Source organism: Amborella trichopoda, chromosome 13 (genome assembly GCF_054954075.1).
Source record: "Amborella trichopoda isolate Santa Cruz 75 chromosome 13, AtrichopodaSantaCruz75HAP2 v2.0, whole genome shotgun sequence".
Lineage (NCBI taxonomy): Eukaryota > Viridiplantae > Streptophyta > Magnoliopsida > Amborellales > Amborellaceae > Amborella > Amborella trichopoda.
In genome coordinates, this window is record NC_142348.1 from 8773299 (window position 1) to 8784974 (window position 11676).

General features: G+C 32.9%; 1 protein-coding gene and 1 long non-coding RNA gene across 11 annotated transcripts in view; both read right to left on the reverse strand.

The window, feature by feature from the left end:
* Positions 1 to 608, reverse strand: part of DEG7 (DegP protease 7) — a 61708-nt gene extending 61100 nt beyond the window's left edge. For 2 of the 10 annotated variants that reach the window (XM_088857166.1, XM_088857161.1), the window contains exons 1-2: positions 571 to 608; positions 351 to 428 (exon numbers count right to left, since the gene is read on the reverse strand). The gene's annotated coding sequence lies outside the window, so the exon portion shown is untranslated. Of the gene's footprint in view, positions 1 to 57; positions 242 to 350; positions 435 to 566 lie in introns of those variants that run through there. The other 8 variants (XM_088857165.1, XM_088857159.1, XM_088857168.1 and 5 more) reach the window with 5 other exon arrangements.
* An 8947-nt stretch (positions 609 to 9555) lies between these two features.
* LOC148779006 (uncharacterized) lies at positions 9556 to 10785 on the reverse strand. The gene is made up of 2 exons (XR_016046771.1): positions 9789 to 10785; positions 9556 to 9688 (listed from the first exon to the last, which is right to left on the reverse strand). It is a non-coding gene; the product is annotated as an uncharacterized LOC148779006 (long non-coding RNA).
* Between the last annotated feature and the right edge of the window lie 891 nt (positions 10786 to 11676).

Genomic DNA, 11676 nt, shown 5'->3' on the forward strand with positions numbered 1-11676 from the left:
TACGTAAAAACCGGGATAGATAAATGGACTAGTAAAGCAAACTCAGTTACACTGTACCAGAAAAGCTTCCACACTCAGAGAAACACAAAGAAATAGCTGTTATTTCAGACAAATGAAGACATGATCAACGAAATTTTGCTCAAGATTGAAGCATTCCTTGAAATCTCCAATAATTTCTCAAAAGAAGAGCTTTTTTCCCTCTTTTCCAGCGCACTTACAAGTTTCAGTACAAAAGAAGCTCAATAATTGAGGAAAAAAGAGACCGAAAAGCTCTGAAAAAAGTCCAGATCCAAGAAAAGGAAAGCACCAAGTGACAAAAGACAGAAAGAACCTAAAGGTGAAAGTGTAACCTCTTCTATGCTTTTTTCTGATGAAGAACCTCTTCTCCACTCCCTTTACATGCTAAAAGCTCCTGGCACAAGAAAAACCTGAACCTGAAATTGAAGCCTCAGATTTCGTTCCACAATGACAGAACGCCGGGAAACAATTTCCCGGCACAATTATGGCCGGTAAACCCTTTCCCGGCCAAAAGAGATGGCTTTTATGTTTTAAGACCGCTGCCGTACTTACGAGGTCGTCTCTACAGAGAAAAATTGTGCAGTCTTCACACTTCTTTTACTCCTTGTACAATGACTATAATGCTCCCAATTGTTTTTGGTAAATGACAAGAATGGGCATTGAAATATTTTTGGCCTAACCATCAACGTCAAGGCTTGATATGCCGAAATATCGGTTGTTTGCAGCGGTAGTTAGAGGTAGCGTTCGAAAAGTCGGCTCCTCAGTGGAGGTGCAGCTTGGGGATTTTAAAAAAAATTAAGTAAAATTATAAAATTTTAATAAAGTCAAAAAATTTAAATAAAATTAGAAGATTTTAAAAAAACCGAAACGGGCGAGAGACTCCTGGCTAACTATTCATTTTTTAAATCAAAAATTTTATATAAGGTGTCAACCTTATAATCATGCAATAGAAGTACGGTGTACCTCAAAAACCTATTGAAAAAGATTGGTTTGTCACTAGAAAATTATGCAATTGATCATCTTAACATCGATGTATATAGATATGAAAGAATAAATAAATTTCAAGTCCTATAATTAGTCCATCTTATAACATATTATTTAGACCATCCATTTTTAATATTTTCGAGTGCTCATAAATTTACTAGATTTGCAGCATTCTCAAAGTTTTCAATTTCATTATAGGGGTGAAATTTTGACTTTTAGGCCATCATTAGAATTTTGGCACGGAAAATACATCTTTTAATGAGATGCACCTTGCCGTGATTGTTTAAGGTCGACACCTTATACAAACCTCACCCTTTGTATATGGAAAGTATGTTTTTTTTTGTTTTTTTTTTTTTTGTAGGTTTATGTTCTTCTTGGCCCATGTTTTTGTTCCTGCACAAAAGCATTGCTCCGAGGATTTAGTTTGGACCCGGTTTCTATTCGGCCAAGCCCACATATGTAAAAACGTGGGCTTCTTAATAAATATATTTTTGAGGTGGATTTTAAAACTTAATTTTTAAGAACATGTAATCTCTAACATGAAGATCATGAATATGAAAAATTAAATAAATTTAAAAAAATGTAAATAATAATTCTAGTAAAAAACATTTGAACTGTTAGTTTCCATTGTTTTTAGATGAAACACCTACTTGCATCCATCTTTAAAATGGATGCTTTACACTTCATGGACCTCATATGTATAAATGCAGTCCAACCCAGATGAAACTATTTTCTTTATATAAAAAGTAAATTTGTCTCATTGTATACAATTTTTTTATTTTTTTTACCATAGTTGTGCTTTATTAAATTTTACTTTAAATATATTTTCCTTATTTTAAATTTTAAAATTTTTTTAAATTTTAAAATAATTTTCAAGGACTCGGACGAGTACTCGGCTGGAGCATGGGTGGAGTAGTCGGTCCGAAGCCTAACTTTTTAAATATTCTTAAAAGCCATATTGGGAGTGGCTGAAATTATGGCGAAGTCTTTTCTCTCAGCAATAAGTTGTTTTTTATTCGTAGGCCTGCTAAATCTGCTCTTTAGATATAAAGAGAAAAGAAATTCTTGTTGAGTACTCCGCAAAGATTTTTTTGGCTTTGTATACAATGAGAGCATTTATTTTTGGTACAAGAAGAAATACAATTGCTCAATTTTACATCCAATGGCCAAGATTAATTGTGACCACCTTATACCAAAGATAAATGGTTTTACTGTATATTGTTTTGAGATTTTATTTCCTTGGCCTTCTTTCATCCAAAATTTATTTAGACACAGGTATTCTTTTTGAAAATAGGATTGTATACAATGAGACCATTTACTTTTGATACAAAGTGACCACAATTACTTACAACCATCCGATGTGAAGTTTGATAGCTTAGATGTATCACAAAGTTTGAGAAAATTTCTTTTGAAGTTTGAACTTGGTCAATGAAGTTTGTGAAGTTTGTGAAGTTTGAGCTCGATCCATTTGGAATTTCTGCCTAAATTTCGGTTTTGGCTTTCGATGGAGGTGCTTGCTATTGCTCTATTATCCAATTTTCTTCCGAATAAACACCTTCATTGGTCTCAATTAGATAACTTGAATAATATTCATGTTGGCAAATGACACCTTGCACCCAGAGGGGCTCCTTGTCTTGCATATATTTCTGCCATTCTCATCCAAAACATTGATGATAATGTTGAAAACTAAAGGAAAATAATTGATTTAAGGTTGAGGATGTTAACAATCAAAAGAAGGTGGACCTCAAAATTTCACAAGAAGAAGTTGTTCTGATGTCCAAAAACCTTTCAATCCAATCATCTAGACCTTGAGATACATAGACACAAAGAGAAAATGGACTTCAAATATAGGAACTAGTGCATCTTGTAACGCATTGTCTAGATCGTCAATTTTCAAGGTTTTCAAGTGTTTATATTGTTGGTGGTATAAGATCAATAGGCTAGAAATGTAATCTTTTTTAAAAAAATTCCATTGTATAAAAACTCAAGATTTTAAATGCATGAATATCTCAATACAAAACCATAATACATATATTCCAGCCTACAAACATGGTTTATACACATTTGAATAACAAAATTCAACCCTAATAGGTCCGTTACAAATCCATTACTAAAAAGTACAATTAAACTGAATATAATATTCAAATATTCATATTATACATCTCTACAACATATTGCATGACTTGCACTCGCAATTTCTTATTATATCAAAATTATATGATAATTTCATCTTCATTCTTTATCCTCATAATATCTCATACACATCATACACTTGATCATAATAATTCAATAAGATTTCAATTTGCGTAAACAATAATGCATAGCATTATAGCTCATATCGCAAGATAAAAAATAAAAATAAAAACAATCTCAATATTCATACAACATACTCAACTTAATGAATCATGAATCCATTTAATAACAATAAATACATTAAATTAACATACAAACATCAATGGAAAAACCATGGTTCGAACCCCTTGTGCCCAGGCCACGAAATGGCCTTTTGAGAACTTAATTTTGTCCCATTGTCTAAGGCACGGGTGATAATAATAACTCAAGAAGATCAATCTAATGGGAAGCAAATGATCACATTTATTTCACTTAATGGGGATCAAATCGTGATAGAGACATGTATCAAAATAGCCTTTCAAAGTTTGATAGAGATACTACACAAAATAAAGAAATATGGTGAAACTACACCATGTGGTCCATAAGGGACCACACGAACTTTTCAACATTAAAAAAGAAACTCAATAGACTATTTCTTATGCTCAAATATGATGAAATAAACATCTCATCAGTTGTATATTCCCAGTAAAAAATTATAGAAAAATAAGATCAAGAAATCAAGTTGAAACTGCTCAAGATCATGAAGCAAGCAAGCTGGTCTACACATACTATGTGTATGAACTATACTATTGCTTTGGGACTATTCAAATATCAAGTTTTCATGACCAAAAATGAAGAAAGCTACTGTAAATTAAGAATCACAACAAGCTTTGATAATGGAAATGAAGTAGGAATTAAAAATATGAGAAGCAAAATCAATACATTAATGAAACAATGGTATGGGCTTGATCACATAAATGATGGACTACTCCATTGAAGGGTTTCAAATAAAAGATCAAGGAAGAAGATAGTCTCATGAGTTACCACATTTTTGTCAAGGCCTCTCTCTCTCTCTCTCTCTCTCTCTCTCTCTCTCTCTCTCTCTCTCTTTGAAGTGAATACTCAATTTAAGGTAATAATTGATCCCATAAGTTATTTTTATACTTAGATCATAAAGATAGATTTGATCTTGATCCTTGATGCCTTAGATCAATGGCACATGAGAGGCTTTTATCTAAGCTACTCCTCGATATCTTATCACTAAGATCAATGGATAAGCTTTTGACTCCCTTCACTTCTCAAAACCTAGGTTTATAGTCATTTTACCTTGAAGCCCTTAACTCTATGTTTTATTTCCCATTAACTCCAAATTCATGTTTACACTTATACCCATTGTTTTTGTATAATTTGTGAGAGTCAATAAAATACAAGGACATGGACATAAAGGTAATATGGGACATCTACATATGTGAATAATATATCTTATGATACCACCAATATGATTTTAACAACACTAAAGTTTCACTGGGTCAAGCCCATAAGGTGGTGCCACATAAGATATACTCACACGCTACAAAATCATATGTGGATAATAATATAAATTAAATTAATTCTCAAAATCTCATGACTTCATACATTGCAAAAATGATACATATGAGCAAAAAAAAAACATATGACTTAAATCAAACTTAAGTCATGTTATAGCATAATACCAACAAAAGAATTAATGACAAATAGGTCCCCACATGGATATGACGTCATCATGATGTCATCCACGAGTGGGGAGGTGGGGGGTGCCACATGGCATCCCTATAGCCACTTGGGATTCATGTGGCAACCCCAAAGGATATCCTTGTTTGGTATTTACATCAAACAAATTTGGAAATCACATTTTTTAGTGTTTAAAACATCTAAAAAATTCTTCAAAAATCTAAAAAATTCTCTATATAATTTTTCAATATTATTACACAATTTTTCATCAATAGAAAATTTTTTCTCATCAATTTTAGATTAACTTGAGCCAAAGGGAAATGAGATCTATAGACTTATAACACTAGTCGGAGTTTTTCATTGGGCTAACCTAAATGACGTTCCACCGGTGTCTCAAGCCTACCTAATGGATATATGCTCCACAGTCTATGACAGAGACACGTAATTAGTCACATCAAAGTCGCTGAGCCAGAGCTTCCCGTCACCGGGGGTTCAATGGATTACTGGTGCACCTCTGTGGGAGATTTCCTACTCAAATACAGGGGTCCTCTTAAAGCACATATGCACTAGCTCTTCTAAGTCAGATAATACTATAGAAGAGTGGCCTCCCGAAATAATTGTGGGTATACATGCCATGAAACAGTCTCGTGTCAGGATACGAGCTCATGTCCCATGGGCCGACCATTCGGCGAATACTCTTTTAAATATTCGGGTTCTATTATTCTCGATTGGATTTTCTAAGCCCTGGCTTATCACAGCAACTATGAGGCATTCTAATCAATATATTCATGACTGGGAGGTGACCTTTACACCTCCCCGAAAGTTCACACTCTCAAAATGTTTCTCTCAATGCCTCAAATACTCAGGGAATATGAATTTATGCCTTAGTGCGCCAAGCATCCAGATTCAGTCTCTCTTTAACTCCCACTAAGTGTAAGACTATTGGCTTTAAGGCATTGAAATGCCACATAACCAACATATATATCTACTTGATCTACACTATTTTTTAGGTTTTAAATGAAAATAAATTTACAAGTCATCATAAATATTTTCGGTATCGATAAATTTTACAATTGACCCTATTTGAAGGTGCACCTTATTTTAATTATTTAGAGCCTCACCCTTATACAACCACACCAAAAAGTAAATCCTTGGGAACGATGCTTTTGTGCAAGGCCAAAAGCACGGGCCAAGAATAACACAATCCCTCCAACAACAACAAAATAACTTACTTTGTACCAATGATTTTAAAAAAAACATACTCATGGACCAGTGATTTAAAAAATGATGAGTCAACACTGAATCGCCTAGTCCGACCTCGGAATTGCTCACCCCATTCCGATTCCACATATATATGGGAAAATGATTGAGTCTAAAAGGGAACCAATAATTCTACCTAGTCAAATGGTGATTGTCTAAAGTAAAACGGCGATCCGGACCACTAATTCATCGATCCATACCGGTTTTTGTCCTGTTCATTATTTTTTCACGTGTTTTTTTTCCAGTTCACTATTTTTTCCAAACAGTAAAACTACGATCCAAATCATCGATTCATCGATGTAGACCAGTTTTTTGGGTGCCGGATCTAAATCTTCGATCCGTTTTTTAAATCCTTGCTCGTCACAATGCAACATGATACGGTATAGGTGATCTTCGTTGGCCATCACCGATAATGGACAATTATATTATTGATTTAATGTATACCATTCACTTAGTCATTTGCTGTCTTTTCCGAATCTTAATTTCAAGCTTATTTTCAGTTTTGATGGTACTTTGATCTTATGAATCATAATGGATTCAAAGGGCAAATAACCCCATTACACACCTTTAGAAGAATGATGAAAAGGGAATAATATGCTAAAAATAAGTTACAACTTTCACCTGCGTAGTGTGCTCACGCGTGCAGGGGTAAAAGTCAAAGCCTACCCACTAAATTTGGTTTCCTTTATCTTCGAAGATTTAACACTTGAAGAGTCCCTTTGGCTTCCTTCCAAATTTAGCATTCCTTAATTTCTGATAAGAAAAAGGGATAATTTGCAAAGGAAAATACTTAAAAACACTTATTAGTGAATTTTTATTGTATTTCGTTTATGGTTCATCTCCAACTAAGACAATCATGATTATCTGGTAGTGTTTAAATTTTAATAATTTTTCTGCAAATCAGATTAGCCTGTGTGTACGTACGTTAGTGAGGTGGACCTAAATTAGATATAAAGAAATAATCCAAATACTAAAAATTACCAAATTACCCCTATGAATATTTCAATGTTATTTTCATCATTTTATTTTTTGAGAATTATTTTTAATATTTTATTTAAGTGCAAGTTGATTAGGTGTACACGCAATCTAAATTTTATATGAATAGTATTTTTAGAAACTGCTCTCAAACAACTGTAATTGTATGATAGACTTTGGACGATGATTAGCCATGAGCAAAATACTATAGAAATTCGCTCATAATTATAAGTGTTTTCCATTTATCAAAAAAATTGTTAATTGAGCCTCCTAATTGAGATCAATGCCCTGGATGAGTAAACAAATAAAAAATACATTTAAAAAAATAGATTAAATAAATATTAGTATGTCTTTATCTAATTAATTTCAACTCATTGAATTTTACTTTTTCCACTTGTTTTATAATTAATTACATTTCATTATTTTCATATTTAAATATGCCTCTTATATTCTTATGGGCAAGCTTTTTATGCTTTCCCTACAACATAAAATTTACATACTTCTCCTTATCCAACCATCCATTCTGAATGGAGGGCTAAGATTGTCCCAATCACAATGTCATGTCTCTACACTATATTATTTTTAATATTTTTTCTATAAACTATTTTAACCCCAAATATTGTGTGTCCAACCTCTATTAAACTCACACTAGCAAAAAATATAAATTTTTTTTCCCAAAAATATAAAATAACAAAAATACCCTTGAAATTTTTAAGGGGGTATTTTGGTCATTATATTTTATCGAAATTTATTTTTAATATTTTTTATAGGTGCCTCCCAATGAGAATATGGCATGTACCAAATTTTATATTCATAAAATTTGTATAAAAAAAACTAAAAATAAAATACTTTGAGACGTTGGATTTAAGATCAAATGGTTAATGGCTCTCTTGATCAAAATTGGAGGGCTGGATGGTAGGGGAAGCATATATCCTCTATGCTGTAAGGGAAGTATAGAAACCTTTCCCTATTCATTATTATTATATAATTATTTTGGAGTTTTTATACTTCAGTTTCTAATAATTTATGTCTTTCTAAATAAATGGCTTTGGGTAATAAGGGAGGCATAATTTTAAGGGGAAATAGATGTAAACTTCTTAAGGGTAACAAATTTTTGTCTGGAATCTTTCCAAAAACCACAATTTCTCTTCCTTATATCTCTCTAAATCTTTAATAAAATATTCTCTAATATTCACCTATCATAAAGATTTGAGGTCCAATAAATATTCATAATATGATTTTTATTTAGGGGAGCAAATACATATTATGTTCCCGCCAGAGCAACGAATCCTTTTACAAGTCTTGGGATCCTATTTCATTAGCATCTTGAGATATCATCAATAGGCATGCCTCGCGTGAACTATGAAGCAAGCATTATTCATGCATGAAAGGGAAAACAAGCTATTTCTTGTACTATCTATTTTTTATCCTATAACGTGTTCATGCATGAATTGTTCTAAAGAAACTTATGTGAAGTCATACTCATTTTTCTTTGCCTTTTTTCTTCTTCCTCCTGTGACGTTATCTGTGGCCATAACAGTGGTAGTAAACGAAATACCCCATAATTGTGACTTTATATAAAGATAACAAGTGGGGCATAAGGAAAACGAACCATACAATCTCCCTTTGCCCTTATTTTCCCTTGTTATGTTTTTCATTATTTTTTCCCTTTTAATTTTTAATTTTTTTTTGAAACGATAAGATTTCATTAAGATAATGAAGAGGAACGTACACGGAAAAAAAATTACATGATGAACGAGCAAAAAAATGTTATTTTGCTTTATTAGTTCCCATTATGTTACCGTTGAATGCACATTTTTTAAACCACGAATTAATCTTCTTTTGTCATGTGTGTAAAAATGAGGTGTCTAGGTCATATACTGCTAAGGAATGTTACCATTTTGCTATTGTGCATTGAGTGGGCAATATTACTTGAAGACATTATTCTGATTTCAGGTATCTCGAAGGACTACTTGCTTGGTAAATCCTTTCGTACCGGTTGCAATAAGTATGGGGTAAACATAAATCTCGAGACGATGCCTTTGCATGCTTGAGAACAAGGACGCCTATCCTTCAATTTTATTTTATAAGCCTTGTCATTTAATTTTCCACTCCTGTTTCACCCGCGCCTTTAATGGGTCTTTTTGGATCCCAAAGTACGTTTTGCATACTCAAGTTCCATGATAGAAAATGTTGTTTGACAATTTTTTTTCTCCTCAAGATCATTATCGTTAAGCAAAAATTCCTGCTGATGTAATTTCCTTCTAGTTTATCAATAAAATTTTGAACATTGATAAAAAAAAAAAATCTGCTGGAAACAAAACTAAACACAAACATAATTCAAAGAACTTAGGATTTCGTCTCCATATCCAAGCTAGGGTTCCCTCTCCATATCCAAGTTAGGATTCCAAAAGCTTTTATCTTTTTCAATTTCTAAACAATTGTGGAATGACTCTCTCAGGGCCCTACATACCTCTTATATATTATACTTTAATATTTTTTTGACATAATTCAAAATTTATTAATAATAGATGAAACTTACATCAGGGAAACTACATTATCAACGATCATAAGAGGATCCAAATCCACTCCCATCTTAGCCAATAAATCAACCACATCATTTACCTCCCTGTACACATGTGCCAGGGAAAGAGTCAAAGATGACATCAAATCAAAGATTTGCAAGCTGATCAATTTAAGTTGCCAAGGAAAACGTTGTTGTTTCTTACACTTGTTAATAACATTCAGCGAGTCCCCTTCAATAATAAATCCATCTCCAAAATTTAATTTATGGCCATAAATAATTTCAAGCCATGGAAGATAGCAAGTAATTGAGCATGGTTTTCCGTAGTAACTCCACACCAACCCGCATATGCAACTATTACATTTCTCTGTCACTCACAGACCACTCCACTGAATCCAGCTGGGCTTGGGTTGCCTAAAGAGCTACCATCAAAATTTCATTTTAAAATACTTTGGTCCAATGGTTTTTATCTAGCGCTTGATCTATTTATAGGTACATCCAGTTGAAATAGATTAGAAAGATTAATCATAACATCGATCTTAGATATTCCCCTTCTTTCCTTAGTAACTGGCAACCAAGACCATAAAGATAGTTTGATATTGTTTAACACCCTTTCAAAGCTACAAACCACTCCTTCAAATGTTTTCCGGTTCCTCTCCAACCAAACTTCGCATAACATAACTCCCCGTAAAATCTTCCAAATAGATCCTCCAATTTTTGGTAAAAGCACTTTTATTTGAGTTATCAAATCCAAAACACATTTTTTGTAAAGTTAGATTTATCCCTATCATTTGAAAACAGAACAACCAAATTTTGGATATGAATGAGCAATGAATAAACAAGTGTGCCCTAGTCTAGCCATCTTCCTTACACATTAAGTACACATTCGTGATTATCATCCCTCTCTTAATCAGATTATCAACAGTAAGGACTTTATCTTGAGCCGCTAACCAAATGAACACTTGTACTTTATGAGGAAGATGCCATCTCCAAATTTGTTAAATCTAAGGAAGATTCCATCGCACACTATCAAAGATGAGAAGTTTGTAAACAGATTTGACAGAAAACTGCTCATCATTTTCTATTTCCCCACACTAATTCGTTCTTGTTATGTTGCCTGATAACCGTCTGCTCAAGGTCCTGCAAAATGTTGGTAAGCTGCAGATAAAGATAACTTTGAATTGTATCATATGGGAAGGTGATGTTCTAACTAACCTTATCACCTCTAACTTCGAATAAATATGCAACCGTAGTTTGGGGAGAACTGACTTTTTCAAATAAAAGAGAATAAATATATTTTAAGGGTAGATATCTCAACCACTTATGATACCAGAAAGATACCGAAGCCCTCGAACCAGTCAAACACCTAACATTGCGATCCACCACATGTTTGAAAGCATAAATATCTCTCCAAATGAAGGAAGTATTATCCCTCCCATCTCCTCTATTAATCCACTTATTAAAACCAGTGTTTAAAAAAAGCCGAGTCGAACCGGACTCGCCCGGTTCGACTCGGAAATCGTGAAAAGGGGACCGGATCGCCTAAAAAATCGGAAATCGTCCGGTTCTAGAGAGAACCGGACGATTCTGTACAGTGAATCGCCGATTCACTGTACGGGATAGACGAGTCCGCACGGATTTTTTTTTTTTTTTGTAATCATGATAGATTTTTTTGTAATACTTGATCGATTTTTTTGTAATCCATGATCGAATTGTTTTTGTTTTTTTGTAATCCATGATCGAATTTTTTGGTTATTTGTAACCCATAATAGAATTTTTTGTAATCCATGATCGAAATGTTTGTTTTCTTTTCTTGTAATCCATGATCGATTTTTTTGTTTTTTTTTTTTTTTTGTAACCCATGATAGAATTTTTTGCAATCCATGATCGAATGTTTTGTAATACATGATCGAAATGTTTGTTTTTTTTTGTAATCCATGATCGAAATGTTTGTTTTTTTTTTTGTAATCCATGATTGAATTTTTTGTTTTTTGCTTTTTTTGTAACCCATGATAGAGTTTTTTGTAATCCATGATTGAATTTTTTGTAATCCATGATCGAACTGTTTTTTTCTTTTTTTGTAATCCACGATT